The 14,695-nt window shown below is 41.5% G+C and overlaps 1 protein-coding gene across 1 annotated transcript in view; it reads left to right on the top strand.

Annotated features, from left to right (window-relative positions):
* Positions 1 to 14,695, top strand: part of MAGI2 (membrane associated guanylate kinase, WW and PDZ domain containing 2) — a 959,850-nt gene that overhangs the window by 663,917 nt on the left and 281,238 nt on the right. The window lies entirely within an intron of this gene.

Below are 14,695 nucleotides of genomic sequence, written 5' to 3'. Positions count from 1 at the left end.
CGGGGTATAAATCCAATCTCTTCTTCTTCTTCTTCTTCTTCTTCTTCTTCTTCTTCTTCTTCTTCTTCTTCTTCTTCTTCTTCTTCTTCTTCTTCTTCTTCTTCTTCTTCTTCTTCTTCTTCTTCTTTAAATGGCAGTGCAAAGATTAAAGATTTAATATGGTTAACCCACTTCAGTATGCTCAGGCTCTCCTATCAACACAGTGGGAAGCTGTGAATACACAATTTATGTGCAGTATTTTGTATGCCAATAAATATGTTTCCCACAAGAAGAATAAAATGAGCTATAGAACTGAACAAATCCACATGGATTACTCCCACCAAAGAATCTGGAATGGTAGCATGTATTAAAATAATTAACAGCTAGGGCAATTTTATTATATCTATTTATACCGTTGGCTATTTAGTTCATTTTAGGAAAATCATATCCATGTAATTTTCCCTTTCAGTGCATAGGTCACATTGGCTTATGCAGACCACAGATAATAGAATTACTCAAACTTTATTATTTGGATGTCTGATTTAATTATCAGTTGGAATCTCTGAAGGGCCTTTATACTACCAAATGTTCTTCATAGTCAACTAGTTCCAGCTACATTTCCGTAATGATACTATTTTAAAAGAATTTAAGACCACTAATTTTTTCAGCCTTTCATTTATCCTAGCGTGCTTCAACCCTTTAATATGATTATTGGATGCTATGGTGAGAACTAAACCATTCTATTTGGGTTCCTTAATAATATTCTTTGGACTCTTAATGTTGTAATGGGACATTTTTAGGTTAATCAATAGAATCACTGTTTCTATGGGAAATAGGTTTTTCTACCTGTAGGTTTTTCCTGTTTTGCCCTATTCCAATTAAATTCCCAGGGATCCTTCCTCCCAAATTTCAGCCTGCTAGGAGAAGATATCCCAGTGAGAAGCACAGCACATTTCCAGCTCTCAGTTCCCCACTGCCAAATTGCAGAAGGAAAGGAAGCCATTAAAATTTTTCTTTACATGACAATTAAGGCCGAGTTCAGACTGGCAGTTTGAAGCGGGAGGGGGAAGTGGCAAAAAAGAGCTGGAACAAACTGTTCCAGGTTTTCCCGTTCACACTGCAGTGACTGATACAAGAGCATACCGGGAGGAGGCGCAAGGGAGCATTCACACTGTTGGCCCGGAGGCACAGCTGTAAGGCGCGGCTTTCTTTTTCATAATCTGGAGATATGCACCTATGCGCATGAGCACATGAGTGCATAAGCACACAAGAAAAAATGTGGCTTTTGGCGTTCACACTTTGTTGCAGGATAGACACGGGATAATCACACTTTCCAGAGTTTGCTACCACTTTCACCAGGTATCTTTTAAACTTGGGAGCGAACTCAGCCTAAGGTTGTTTCTTGCAGAGTTTTACACAAACAGTGCACACACACATGAACCACTATGTTTCATTCATTTCAGCAGTTTTGTTCCAGTCCATGCCTGACTTAATATACTTCCCCATATTCCTCAAGGAACCAACAGGCTTGCTTGGAGAAAATTAAAAGTTTGAAACACTGGAGCACAATGATACAGCGCACTGGGTTTTCTACCATTCTGCAGACTCCATATCTGTCGTTGTTGTTGTTATCAGCAGCATCATTATTAATTATATTTTATTATACAAATTTTGCTGGAGAAATCTCGTGCCTATCAAAAGATTATCTACTTATGCTTCCTTGATTACAAGAAAACCTTTGACTATGTCAATCATGACAAACTGTGGCAATCCCTACAAGACCTGGGGGTGCCAGCACATCTGGTCTAGTTGATACAATAATTGTACACGAACCAGGAAGCCACTGTGCAAACACCATATGGAGATACTGATTGGTTCAAGATAGAAAAAGGAGTACAACAAGGTTGCATTCTTTCACCTTTCCTATTCAACCTATATGCCAAAACAATCATGAGGAAGTTAGAGCTGGAAGAGTCAAAAGGGGTCAAGATTGAAGAAAGATTGGAGGAAAGATTGGAGGAAGAAACAATCTTCGTTATGCTGATGACAGAACCCTCCTCTCGGAAACTAAAGAAGGCCTGGAATACCTGATCAAGAAAATCAAAGAGGGAAGTGAGAAATTTGGCCTCTTCCTAAACATCAAAAAGACCAAGAAGAGAAACATCAAAATAACTGTTGACGATGAAGAGATTGAATGTGTGGAAGAAATCACTTTCTTAGGATCACAGATCAACCAAAATGGCAAATGCAGTCCAGAAATGAAATGTCCAATCATGCTGGGTCACACAGCAATGATGAGCATGAATCAAATATGGAAGAGCAAGAACATCAGCCTAGTAACCAAATGCAGATTAGTCTGTGCTATTGTGTTCCCCATAGCAACCTATAGCTGCAAAATTTGGACCATGAAGAAGCAAGATAGGAGGAAAATTGACTCATTTGAGCTGTGGTGCCGGAGAAGGATCCTGTGCATTCCTTGGACACCAAAGGTGACAAACAAGTATTGGAGTCCATAAAACCAGACATGTCATTGGAAGAAAAAATAATTAAACTTTGACTGACTTGTTTTTTCCATGTCATGCAGAAGAACTCACTAGAAAAAACAATTATGCTTGAATTAGTTAGTGGCAAAAGGATACCTGGCTGCCAAAGAACACGATAGCTAGACACCATAAAAGTCAACATCAGCCTGAGCATGGAACAACTCAAACACACAGTACAAGATCTGAAAACATGGAGAGAGCTGGCCCATAGAATCGCCAAGAGTCGGACATGACTGAATGGCTAACAACAATAACAACATAACTTTTGCAAGACAAAGGATGAAACAGTGGATGCAGTAAAATTGCTCAAACTGACTATAAAGAACATCATAATAGAGTTCCAGCTATGTTGCACTAGAATCTTTGCAAGAAGTACAGCTTACCATCAACCAAAAATTAATGGGAGCACATACCAGACTAGACATGGGGAATGTTGAAACAAAGATTGTTTGGGACTGCTGATTACAAACAGATAAACACCTGTATTATAGCACCCCTGATATCACAATGGTAGGGAAAAAATGAGAAATAGGGTTTGGATTGTTGACATTGCAACCCCAGGAAACAGCAAAATAGAAAAGAAAGAACAGGAGAAGATCACAAAATACCAAGACCTATAAATAGAGTTAGAGCATCTCTTGGAGAAGAAGGTGACCATCATGCCAGTTGTCATTGGAGCCCTTGGACACCGGGCATTGAACAAATAACACCAGCTCAGCTCTAGAAGACACCATTGCTGGGAACAGCAAGAATCCTGCAAAGATACCTCTGCAATTCCCAAGAACTTGGCTAGATCTCAAATTGCAGAATACCATCTACCAGTCAAATACCTGACTGTGACAATTCATCATCATCATCATCATTTTTACAGAAATGCTAGTGGGGGATGACAGTGAGTGGCAGGGACATCAGCTGACTCTCCTCATTGGATGTTGTAGCATACCTGTCAGGCAGATATGTGCTGATTCCCTCTCTTACCTTCCTTCTCCTACTGGTTGAAAGGAAATAGTGAATTATGTGGGGATGCCAGAAAATCAAAGATTTCTGAACCTCCACAGATATATCTTCTGAATGTTGCAAGTAGTTTAGTTTAGGTCAGTAATCCTTCTGAGACTAACCATTTAGATGTATTCAGGTTGGATTAGTGCTTTGTATTCAGAATAGAGGCCATTTAGAAATGTATTATATGTAAATTTTGATGTAATGACTTCCTAAGATGACCCAATGTTGATGTTTTAAAATTTAAATAATGATGGAAGTTCCATGTGCGCATCTGTTGGAAAAGTTGACACCATTTACTTTTAGCAGAATGGTAATCAGCATCAAATCAGTGGTTGATAGAAAGGGCCATTTGTTCGGAATCAAGAGGCTAAGCAAGATCATTAATTTTTCCTACTATAGAATCATAAGCTAGAAGAGCTTCTGAGATAGATTTGGTGATAGAAAGCCTACGGTATAGTTGCATTCCTGCTTCACTAACCAATCCTTTTTGTGTCTGCAATGAAAACGGTGGTGACCATCTTGGTCTCTTGTATACAGAGTGCCCAGGAGGTTCAGTACCAGATCATGGGTGGTTAATGGGTTCAGGGCCTAGCCTTAATGAAAGGAGTAAAGGAAGGTGGTCACTTTCTGTTCGATTGCCTATCAGAAATTTAGTAATATGGGCTTTGAGATCCAGTGAGGCAATTGCATAGTCGACCACACTACAACCATGTGCTGAGATGTAAGTATATTGGCCAGCAGGGTCATGTTAAAGGGGTCCATTTAGTATATAAAGGTTAAACTGTGCACAGAGGTCGGCCAAATAATGACCAGTCTGGCTCACAAAGGAATCTGTAGAATAACAGGGGGTTAAAAAGGGGAGAGGAGTGAAATCTTCATCACCCCAATTCAAGTAATTGCCTAATTGGGTGTTTCTAGAACCCATCCTGGTATTGAAATTGCCAACTAGAAGAAGGGCAGCCTCAGGTATTTTTTCCCAGGAACGTGTCTAAATAAGCATTTAGAGACTTCTAAATAGATGTTGACTTAGATGCAGAAACATGAGGGGGAATGTAAATGTTAATTAATACAACTGGAGAGTCCTTAGTAAGAAAGTAGAAAGCCTGGGCCAAAGGTGGACAGGGGTCTAGTTGAATGATCTGAAGACTGGATAAGTGGTTGACCAAGCAACACAGGCCAGCTTTATAGTGACCCTTAATATTCATTTTTACAGCAGGTAGGGAAAAGGAAGAAAAGCCATTAACTGAGATATCCCTTGGGGACCAGGTTGCCTGTAACAAGATGATATCAAGATCTTTCAGAAAACACATTAGGTCAAGATCACCACTTTTGCCACCCCAGCCAGCAATGTTCAAGGAGATAAGGCAGAGGGGGCAGTGCTGGGGTTGGCTATATTTCAATTTGGAATTATATAGTCAGTTTAGTTCAGATATCGAATTCATAAAAGTATTGTCAGCAGAGCAGACACAACCGTTTTGCACAGGTCATGGAAGTGGACAATTTGGCAAGGTCATTTGTGATGTCTGCAAAGATTGAGCAAGTTAGTCCAGTTGTGAAGGAGTCAACTAAGGGCTTATCCAATGAAACAGTTTTGTAATTATGAACTTGAACAGGACACCGGTGGGCTGAATCACACACAAAAAAAATCATTTGACAGTGTTGATCAATGACTGCAAGAGAACTTGGATCCAAGGAATCAGCTGGCATGGGCAAGTTTTTGTGAGTTACGATAACATCAGAAAGCTGTTGTTCTAGGGCTTTAATTCCATCCAATTTGTTCCTCATGAACTCTAGTCTGTCAATAATTGACTGCTGTTCTTCATGGCACAATTTCCCAAAGGAGCTAAAGAGTTCTTCTTCAAGGCGTATCATCAGATGGTCATTTGTCAGTTGTCTTTCGGGGTCTAATGGGAGTGAATTGATTCCTTGTCCTGACTGAGTCCACTGCAGAGGAGAAGTGGATTGTGTGCCCATTATGGACTCATTTAAGACTTCTCTAGAATTTGACTTGGAGAGGGAAAATTGGGGTCTTTCTGAGTTCCTTGGTAGCAACTCTTGAGGCAATGTACCCACCCTGGCACCAGACGCATTCCTTCCACATAATGGTAGAATGATTGAGTTGTGAAATACTCTTGATGGAAAGATGCCTCTGGATTAGCCTCCTCTTAAATATTAAGGGGGTTATTCTACAAGTATGGAAGGAAAGTAGAATTTTTTGAAGTTGTTTCGGAGGGTTAAGGGATTCAATCTACTTCAAATCAATCTCTGAATTATTCAGTTTGAGTAAGGCAGCCAGGTGACGTCTGACTCAGGGTACTTTCCCAATGGGGTGTGTGACCCTTTTACCCACAAATTGTTAAACAAACCTTCTGTGGTTGGCATACTAAATGCAAGGAGTTTTGACTAAGAAGGTTGCTATGTCTCGAATCATACTCCCTTTGGTCTTCAGGGCTGCGGTCTTGACCCTTAAGTCTCCTAGTAACCTCCGGGGGTCTTGGCTGCATTGTTTGAACTGAGCCTTTTGGGGAGTTAGCAGACAAGTTTTTAATTGCAGAGGCTAATTGTCTCAGTTGAGTCAATATTTTGGATACTAGTAAAAAGAAATTCCATAGTCCTTGCAACTAAAATTCATAAGTTATTTATAGTGGGTAATCCAGCCTCCTCTAGAGATGACGTTACACTAGAATGCCTTCCCCTTGCCTCTACAGTAGTTTCTTCCAGTAGGAGAGAAGCGATTTGCTGTCTCTACTGAGTAAATAAGAGGAGTTGTATTGTTTTCGTCCATATTCGGCCTAAAGAAATCTTTATTCTTAGATTGTTTAGAAACCGGGGGTAGCACAACCTTCTCATCTGAGTCTCTTAGTCGCTTCTCTGCTGGCATAATTTACAATACTTTTGGTTTATGGAGCGCTTCTCCTCAGTTTCAAGCAATTAAGCCACCTAAGGTAAACAAAGCATCAGAGAAGGCCTTGAAGTGGACTATAGTTTGGGAAAAAAGCAATAGGAATCAGGAATCCTCAGGTAAATACTGTTCTGTCTTATTTAGGAGTGGCCTTAATTGGTTTAGTGAGTATCAGTTCTCCGTTAAAAGCAGATAAAAACAAACAAAAAAATATGCAAGAACAACTAAGGTTGCGAATGCTGCTAAGTCTTGAGAAAAGCTTAAAAGAGCAGTTTTAAGTAGCATTAAAAACTGTTAGAAGCAGTTTAAGATATCTTAAAAACTTAACGTTTCTGGAGACAAGGGAACAGCCGTCTGCAGCTTGCGCCATTCGACAGGAAACACCTCCAATTGTTTGTCTATCTCCCTGAGTCAAGTTGCAGTGGCCACATGCCTCAGCGACTGAAGGGAACACCAACTACTCTATTTATATAGATTTAGATTATTACACTCATTGATCGTTAAATATATTTTTCGTTATTTATGCACGGTTTCATCTTTTGTATTACTTGGCTCACTCACATGGCCAGGAAAGTTGGACTTATCCTGGCTAAGTCTGGGCATCGGAGCCTCATTCAAGTGAGGGACAGGGTCGACCTGAGTCATTCTCCCACAGTGGAGAAGCAGCTCCAACCCTGGACACAAAGTAAACTAGCAAGACTAATTCTTGAGTTGTGTAGATATTAGGTTTGATGTTTCCCTGCCTGTGGTAGGTAAACTTCAAGAAACTGGAAGGAAAAATGGCCTCCATAGTAACAACCTACAAATTTTGCCCACGGCTTTAACACAGATAATAGGAGGGATTCCTACAGTGTCACCCAGAAGTGACATCACATTCTCATCAAGATCCACCTTCCCCAGGCAGCACCCTCAAAATCTCCTGGTATTTGCTGAGGCAGTGCTGGCATTCTAGTAGAAGTGTATCAGTGATATGGTTTTTGTCAAGCTGAATGTACTGTCTGTCTAAATTCCTGGTGCACTTAATGCACCACAGTTTATTCTCAGATACCTGTTTAAAATACATGTCATTTCATTGCAGCTTTGGGTTTAAATCAAATAGTGTTGTAATTAGAGCATTTAGGCTAATGGAAGCTGAGTATGCTTAACCTAGGGCATGGAATGATAAAAATGACTGCTTGGCAGTAGTCAAGAAAAAAAAAATCTTTGGTCTGCTAGGCTTCACTTTGTTTTGTCCATTAAGGTTTATCTTCCTTTTTTCTTTTTCTTTTTTGAAACCCCCAAGAGGGTAATTTTATTGGTTTTTTAATAGACTACATAACTACATCAGAAAGTATAGGAAGGGGGACTACAACTAGGGATAAAGAAAAGTACCCACACTAACTAAAAACCCAAGAGTAGGAGATCATTTCCGTGTTAATCTACATGTTAGTCAATACGTGTTAGTATAACAATATACTTGTGAGTTATTTTTAACTACTGCTTCAATGTTAATTAATTTTAATATTTTGAGAACACTTCTTGAGCATCTTCTTATTTTCATAGGGCTATTTTCGGAGTCCTTCTGCCCTTACTTCTGTCTTCTTTCTCTGAAATCATACAACGTTTTGCTTGCTCCCACACCCGCTTCCTCCCCAGAGTCCTCCCTTGTTCCACAGGTAGCAGAGTCACTCGATTTTGTTTCTTTGTCTTTGAGTTCTGCTTCTGGCTCCAGCTGTCATCTCAAAAATTCCTTTGCTTTAAAGATGGAGTCAATCTTCTCTCTTTTATCATTAATTTTAAAGATGACACCTTCAGGGATCGCCCAGTGGTATTATATTCTGTTTATTTGGAGGAATGAAATTAATTCTTTGTAGCTTTTCCTCTTTTGACGGATTTCAAATGGAATGTCTTTTAGAGTCCTAATATTTGTATTGCCAAACTTCAGTGGATTTGCTGAAGTTGCCTTTAATATAACATCTCTGGTCTGTCTTCTTGCAAACTTGACTACAATCTCCCCAGGCAGGCTATTTTTTTAATGTAATTAGAGTATACCCGATAGTAAGTCTCTCAAAATGTAACGCTGTTTCTCCCCCCTCTACCCCCTTCGCTTCTTTGATCTATTCAATTGCTCAGGAGCCGTCCCTCCCTTCACTCCGCTTTTTCCATGTGGGGGGGCTTCGCTTTACAAAAAACAGTCCATTTATCTATCACTCACGTTCATTGTTGGTCACTTCTGACCTCGCTCTCTTCCAACGCTATTCCGCTTGATCTCCTCTGCTTGTCCCGGTCAGATTGGCTTACACCCATAGGTCACCCATCGGCTGGACCATCAGGGTGGAGGGAAGCCTCTATTCCACGGCTTCGAGCCGTCAAAGAGGCTAACCCTCAGAAGCCCTCTGGCTTGGAACCCACTGCAAGGGTTCTGTGGGAGTGCCACTTGAGGTGGCACCCCTCCAAGCCGAAGGAGTGCTAGTCGCCTCCACGAGCTCCGAGGAGAGCCGATCCACCCACCAGAAGCTCAAGGTTTATCTTCCTGTTTGTTTTTTATCCTATTTCCCCTGAATCATTGAGGACAGCTGTATTTAATGAGATGAACCTCTAATAAGTCAATATGATGTTATCTGCATAATTAGAAGGGGACCTACTACATATATGAGTGCAATTAACCATTGGATGAGATATGCATATGATGAGATAGATGGGATGTGCAGCTGAAGGTAATTTCAAAAGCCAAGAAGAGGAGAGCTGATTTATTGTTAGGTCATAATAAATTGGTCAGAAAATGATACTTAGGAAACAGACAAGATCAAGATTGGACCTTTGAGTCTAGTTCTGCCCTTGAAAATAAGTTCATTGCATAGGTTCAGAGAAAAGAGCTGTTCTATGAAAACTGACAGCTCCATAATTAATACTGCTGGATTATGAGGCTTGCTAAGGCTGTGTTCCAGGTTAGCTCTTTAAAGCCCTGCAGCATACCTTGCAGCCTTCGCAAACACAGCTCACACCATCTGTGACTATGTGTTAAAGAATGCCACAACTGCCTACAGAAATGCTGTGAAACAGTGAGAACAACAGTACTCAACTCCCCTTAAGGGCTGATAGTGTAATTCTTCAATAGTGTTTAAATTACTGTTTTATATGCAGTGTTGTAACCCATCCTGAGACTGCTGTGCGGCAGAGGGAGGGCTAGAAATCAGAGAGATTTACACCCCTTCTAAAAGTTAGAAGGGTATAACACTGCTTGGGATTGCACTGCAACTGTTTTACTGAGAGCTGGGCTAGTGCCCACTTCACCCAATATGGCAGTAATAGCATTCCCACTGTCCTGGATCCGTAATCTTTGAAGAATGCCTCTTTAACACTGCCCTTTACTTTTGAAGCCAAACCCTCACTGCTGCCCAGTCCTAAGAACATAAGAACATAAGAGACGCCAATATTGGATCAGGCCAATGGCCCATCTAGTCCAACACTCTGTCACACAGTGGCCAAAAATACCAGGTGCCATCAGGAGGTCCATCAGTGGGGCCAGGACACTAGAAGCCCTCCCACTGTTGCCCCCCCCCCCCCAAGCACCAAGAATACAGTGCATCACCTGCCCCAGCCTGTGAGTTCCTATCTATACCTTGTGGCTAATAGCCACTGATGGAACTCTGCTCCATATGTTTATCCAGTTCCCTCTTGAAGCTGTCCATGCTTGTAGCCGCCGCCACCTCCTGTGGCAGTGAATTCCATGTGTTAATCACTCTTTGGGTGACAGTGAATTCCATGTGTTAATCACTCTTTGGGTGAAGAAGTACTTCCTTTTATCTGTTCTAACCCGACCACTCAGCAATTTCATGGAGTGCCCCCGAGTTCTTGTATTTTGAGAAAGGGAGAAAAGTACTTCTTTCGCAACATGTTCTATCCCATGCATAATCTTATAAACCTTGATCATGTCACCCCTCAGCCATCGTTTCTCCAAGATAAAAAGCCTCAAGCACTTTAGCCTTTCTTCATAGGGAAAGTATTCCAACCCTTTTATCATTCTAGTTGCCCTTTTCTGCACTTTTTCCAATGCTATAATATCCTTTTTTTTAAATAATCTATTAATTTTCCAAACAAACAAACAAACAAAAAGAAATACAAGTACATAATTTTAGGCACATCTACAAAATCATAGTAAATTCATTAATCTCTTATATCTGATGTTATTCCAATGAAGTTACATATCGCGCATTTCATGCCTTTTTTACTCCTGTATTATATCTATCAAATTTTCCAAATTATCTAACACAGAGCCAAAAACAAAATACTTAGACATTTAATTATCCCCATATCTGCCACTTATTTTTATATTAATCGCCATCTTAACTTCTATTAAGATTCCTTTGTTATTCACCTAATATTCATTCTTTTTTCACCATTCATACATGTATCTCAATCAACTACTTATAGACAATTAGAATTATTATCACCATTTACCACTTCATATCCAATTCCACCCACATTAATTCATTAATTATGATATGACCTGATTTTACATAAAAATTCAAAGTAGTAGCTATTATATTTTCTACAACTTATTAAGGTCACTTATTTACTACCACACCAGAGAACAATCTTTTTCCCACAACTTAAACTCCATTTAACTCTATGAGGTACAGTTATGTTCCAACATTTTAAAATTCCAATACCTAACTTATACTCTATCCTAAATGCAAAAAATAATCCCAATAGAGTAATTTACCCCATTTCTGCTTTGCCAATTCATTATTACCCACTCTACATTCCCCCAATTCTTATGAAACTATATACTATTAAGTTACTCATAGTCAACCAATCCTTTTTACAGAGCCATAATCTATTAAAGAGGAGAGACATTCTATACACAAATAAATTGCTTGTCTCATGTTTTTTCTCCATCTCTCTGTTGCCTCTTCTTCCTTCTCGACTTCCCTTAAATGTCTAAAATTTTTGAATTCACAAAATCTTGAATCCAGGTCCTGTCCATTTCCATAGGTAACTCTTCCTTCTTTTGTAAAGTTTAAAGTTCTTCCCACATCTTCTTAGTTCCTTCCTTTTCCTCACTTGACCTTTAAAAGAATGTCTCTTTTTCTGTTGTATCTTTGGTCTCAAATTTATCAGTTTCTTTGAATGGCGTCTCAGATAAATTCAGGTTTCTGCGATATATTCTCTGTACATAAGAGCTGGTTAATCAATGATTCCGTCTCCTGGTCCCAATCCTGTTGTTCTAACATTTGCGAGGGTCTTCCCAGTTCCTCATTATGTTCCTTCTCCACCTGTAAAGTCTGTGATCCTTCAAACAGATTTTTAAAAGCTGTTGCTACTGCTTGTTTGATTGATTCTTCTAAGAACTTTTTAAATTGTTCAACAGTAAGGTCTTCTATTTGTATTCAAACTTTTAAAACTTTTTACCCTCCCAGTTTACATTTAACTGCCCAATAACAGTGCCCCCAATCATCACCAAGAACCAAAGTTCTCAAAGGCACAATTCAGAGTCCTTCAGCCTTTTTACTTCTTCTTCTCTCTTCTCTTCTGCAACTTGTAGGGACTTTTCGGGGCTACTGCCCCTTGCTCAGACAAAGAGCCCTCACCAGTTTCCAGCTCGCCACTGGACCTGCTGTCCTCTTCTTTTTTCTCATCCTCTGACCTTCCCAGCTGTTCCTTTAAAAATTCTTGAGCTTTCAGAACAGAGTCAATCTTTTCCTTCTTCTTTTTGATCTTAAATGCTACGCCTTCTGGAAATAGCCATTTGTATCCAATTGAATTTGTTTGGAGAAAGAGCACAAGTTCTTTATATTTCTTTCTGCGTTGTCTTACTTCAAATGGAATATCCTTTAGCATTCTCACAGCATTCTCCCCTGCCTTCAGGGGCGTTGCCACTACTGCTTTCAGGATTGCATCCCTAATGTGCCTCTTTGAGAATCTTACTACAATTTCCCCAGGCAGATTATTTTTCTTTATATAACCTGAATATGACCTATAGGCCACATCCATATCATTGAGTAACAAGTCCGCCTTTATATCTGTTACTGGGGCAAGTAGTGTGCTCATAAGTTCTTTAAGATTCTCTCCTTTGTTCTCTGGCACCCCCTGGAAGCGCAGGACCATGTTGGCCTTATCCATTTGTACTTGAAGCATTTGATCTTCCAAAGAAGAGGTTTTCTTTTCCAATTTTTGCACTTTCTTCTTCACTTTCTGCGTTGATTCAGCTACTTCCTTTACTTTCTCAGCATCCTGCTTCATTACTTGGATCAGATCAGTGCGTTTGCTGCGCAGAAATGCTCTGTGTTACCACGGACATCTGCTCTTTGAAATTATTCAGCTGTTCCAGTAGAGGGCGCATGAAGTCGACTATAGCCTTTGCCGTCTCACTGATCGTTTCCGGCTAAGGGGACTCTGCTTTTGTTTTCAAAAGTCTTTCTTTGTCTTTGTCCCTCTTCCCCACCATCTTTTTGCCGTTTGTTTACTTTTGGAAAAAATTTAAAAGTCTCTGAATATGCACTTGACTGCTTAGCTCGATTGAGTAAGTACTTCTGGACAATTTAATTGTGGTTCTCTTCTGCTCCCCCCCCTCGCTCGACAGTCTATGCGCATGTGAGGCGTCCCCCCTCCCCCGCTTGCTTTTCCTGTTCCGGGCAGGGAGCGCCTTTTCTTTCAAAAATCGTTTCCCAGTTGACTCACGTTCATAGTTGGCCACGCTTCTTTTATCATTTTTCACGCCCGATCTCCTGCACTTGACCCGGTTAGCTTCAATTTTACCATTCGGTCTCTCGGCTGGAAGAACCACTGGAGCAAAGGGGAGCCTCGATTCTCTGGCATTCTACCATCGAAGAGGCTACCCCCTCGGCGTTCCTTGTCCAGGGCCCCTTTGCCGGGCCCCTGGGGGGGATTACGAGCCTGCTCGCCCCCTCCTTCCGCTGGAGCATGGAGACACCCCCGGGAGGACCGGGAGGTGAGTCCGCAAGTGTGCCGTCATCAATCAGAATTCTGTCTTCAGCTTTCCATCTCCACCCCTCTTCCCCACAGCCTAGGAAATTTAGTCTTTCTCCACAGTGGGGAACAAAGCAGCGTACATTATTCTCTCCTCCTTTTTATCTGCACAACAACCCTGTGAGGTTTATTAGGCTGAAAGTATGTGACTGGTCCAAAATCACCCAGTCAGCTTCCACCACAAGATGTGGATCTGTACTTGTATCTTGCAGACCCTACTTTGAAGCTCTAACTGCTGCGCCACACTGGCTTCCACAGAGTGGCTGCTGTTGAAGAGTAGCAAGCAGCCAGGCCAAATTGAGTCATGCAAATATGGTATCAAGTCATCCAGAGGGTGCTGCCTAGGGATGCCAGCCTCCAGGTGGGACCTGAGCATCCCCTGGAATTATTGCTCATATTCAGACTACAGCGATAATGTCCCATGGAGAAAATGGATGCTTTGGAGGGTGGACTCTATGGCATTGTACCTCACTGAGGTCCCTGTCCTCCCCAAGGTCCACCCAGGAGTTTCCCAGCCTGGATCTGGCAACCTTATCCCCCCATTCCCTGCTGGTGGCCAGGGGGGATGTGGCAACCCTAGACTGCTGCCAGGCCTGAGGTTGCCAACTTCCAATTGGGACCTGGAGACACCACAGAATAACAACTGAACTCTAGACAGCAGAGATATGTCTTCCTGGAGAAAATGGCTGCTTTGGGGGGTGGACTCTGTGGCATTATACCTACCTGAGGCCTCTCCCTGCCCCAAACCCAACCCCTCCTTAGAGTCCACCACAAAATCTGTAGGAATTTCCCAGCCGGGCACTGGCAACCCTTGTCGGGCCTGGCCCCAAGGCTCCCTCCCTGAAAGGCCAAAATAGGCCCAGAAAGGGCCCTTCCCCTGCCTTTTACTGACAGAGCCAGTTAGAAGCCTCCCCGCCCTCCGAATGTTCTGATCTCTCACTGTTGATGCCTGGAGTAGGGGTGTGCAAAAAAAAAAAAAATTCGGTAAAATTCGGATTCGGGTTTATTGAACCCGAATTTTTTCAGGAAACCCGAAAAAACCCGAATTTCTATACCGGTAAACCATAGATATCCGAAAATTTTCGGAAAACCCGAAAAATTCGAGTCCATTATAACCAATGGGGCCATTGAAGTCAATGGCAAAAAACCTCTTGAAACTTTGCGGGGGGCTGGGGGGGAGGGGGGAGGGCGTAGAGGGATTTTCGGAAAACCCGAAAAATTCGAGTCCATTATAACCAATGGGGCCATTGAAGTCAATGGCAAAAAACCTCTTGAAACTTTGCGGGGGGCTGGGGGG

Source organism: Gekko japonicus, unplaced genomic scaffold, assembly GCF_001447785.1.
Source record: "Gekko japonicus isolate JY-2015 unplaced genomic scaffold, Gekko_japonicus_V1.1 scaffold5, whole genome shotgun sequence".
NCBI lineage: Eukaryota > Metazoa > Chordata > Lepidosauria > Squamata > Gekkonidae > Gekko > Gekko japonicus.
The sequence above is the reverse complement of the archived record's forward strand: the minus strand, read 5'-3'. Positions and strand labels throughout refer to the sequence as shown.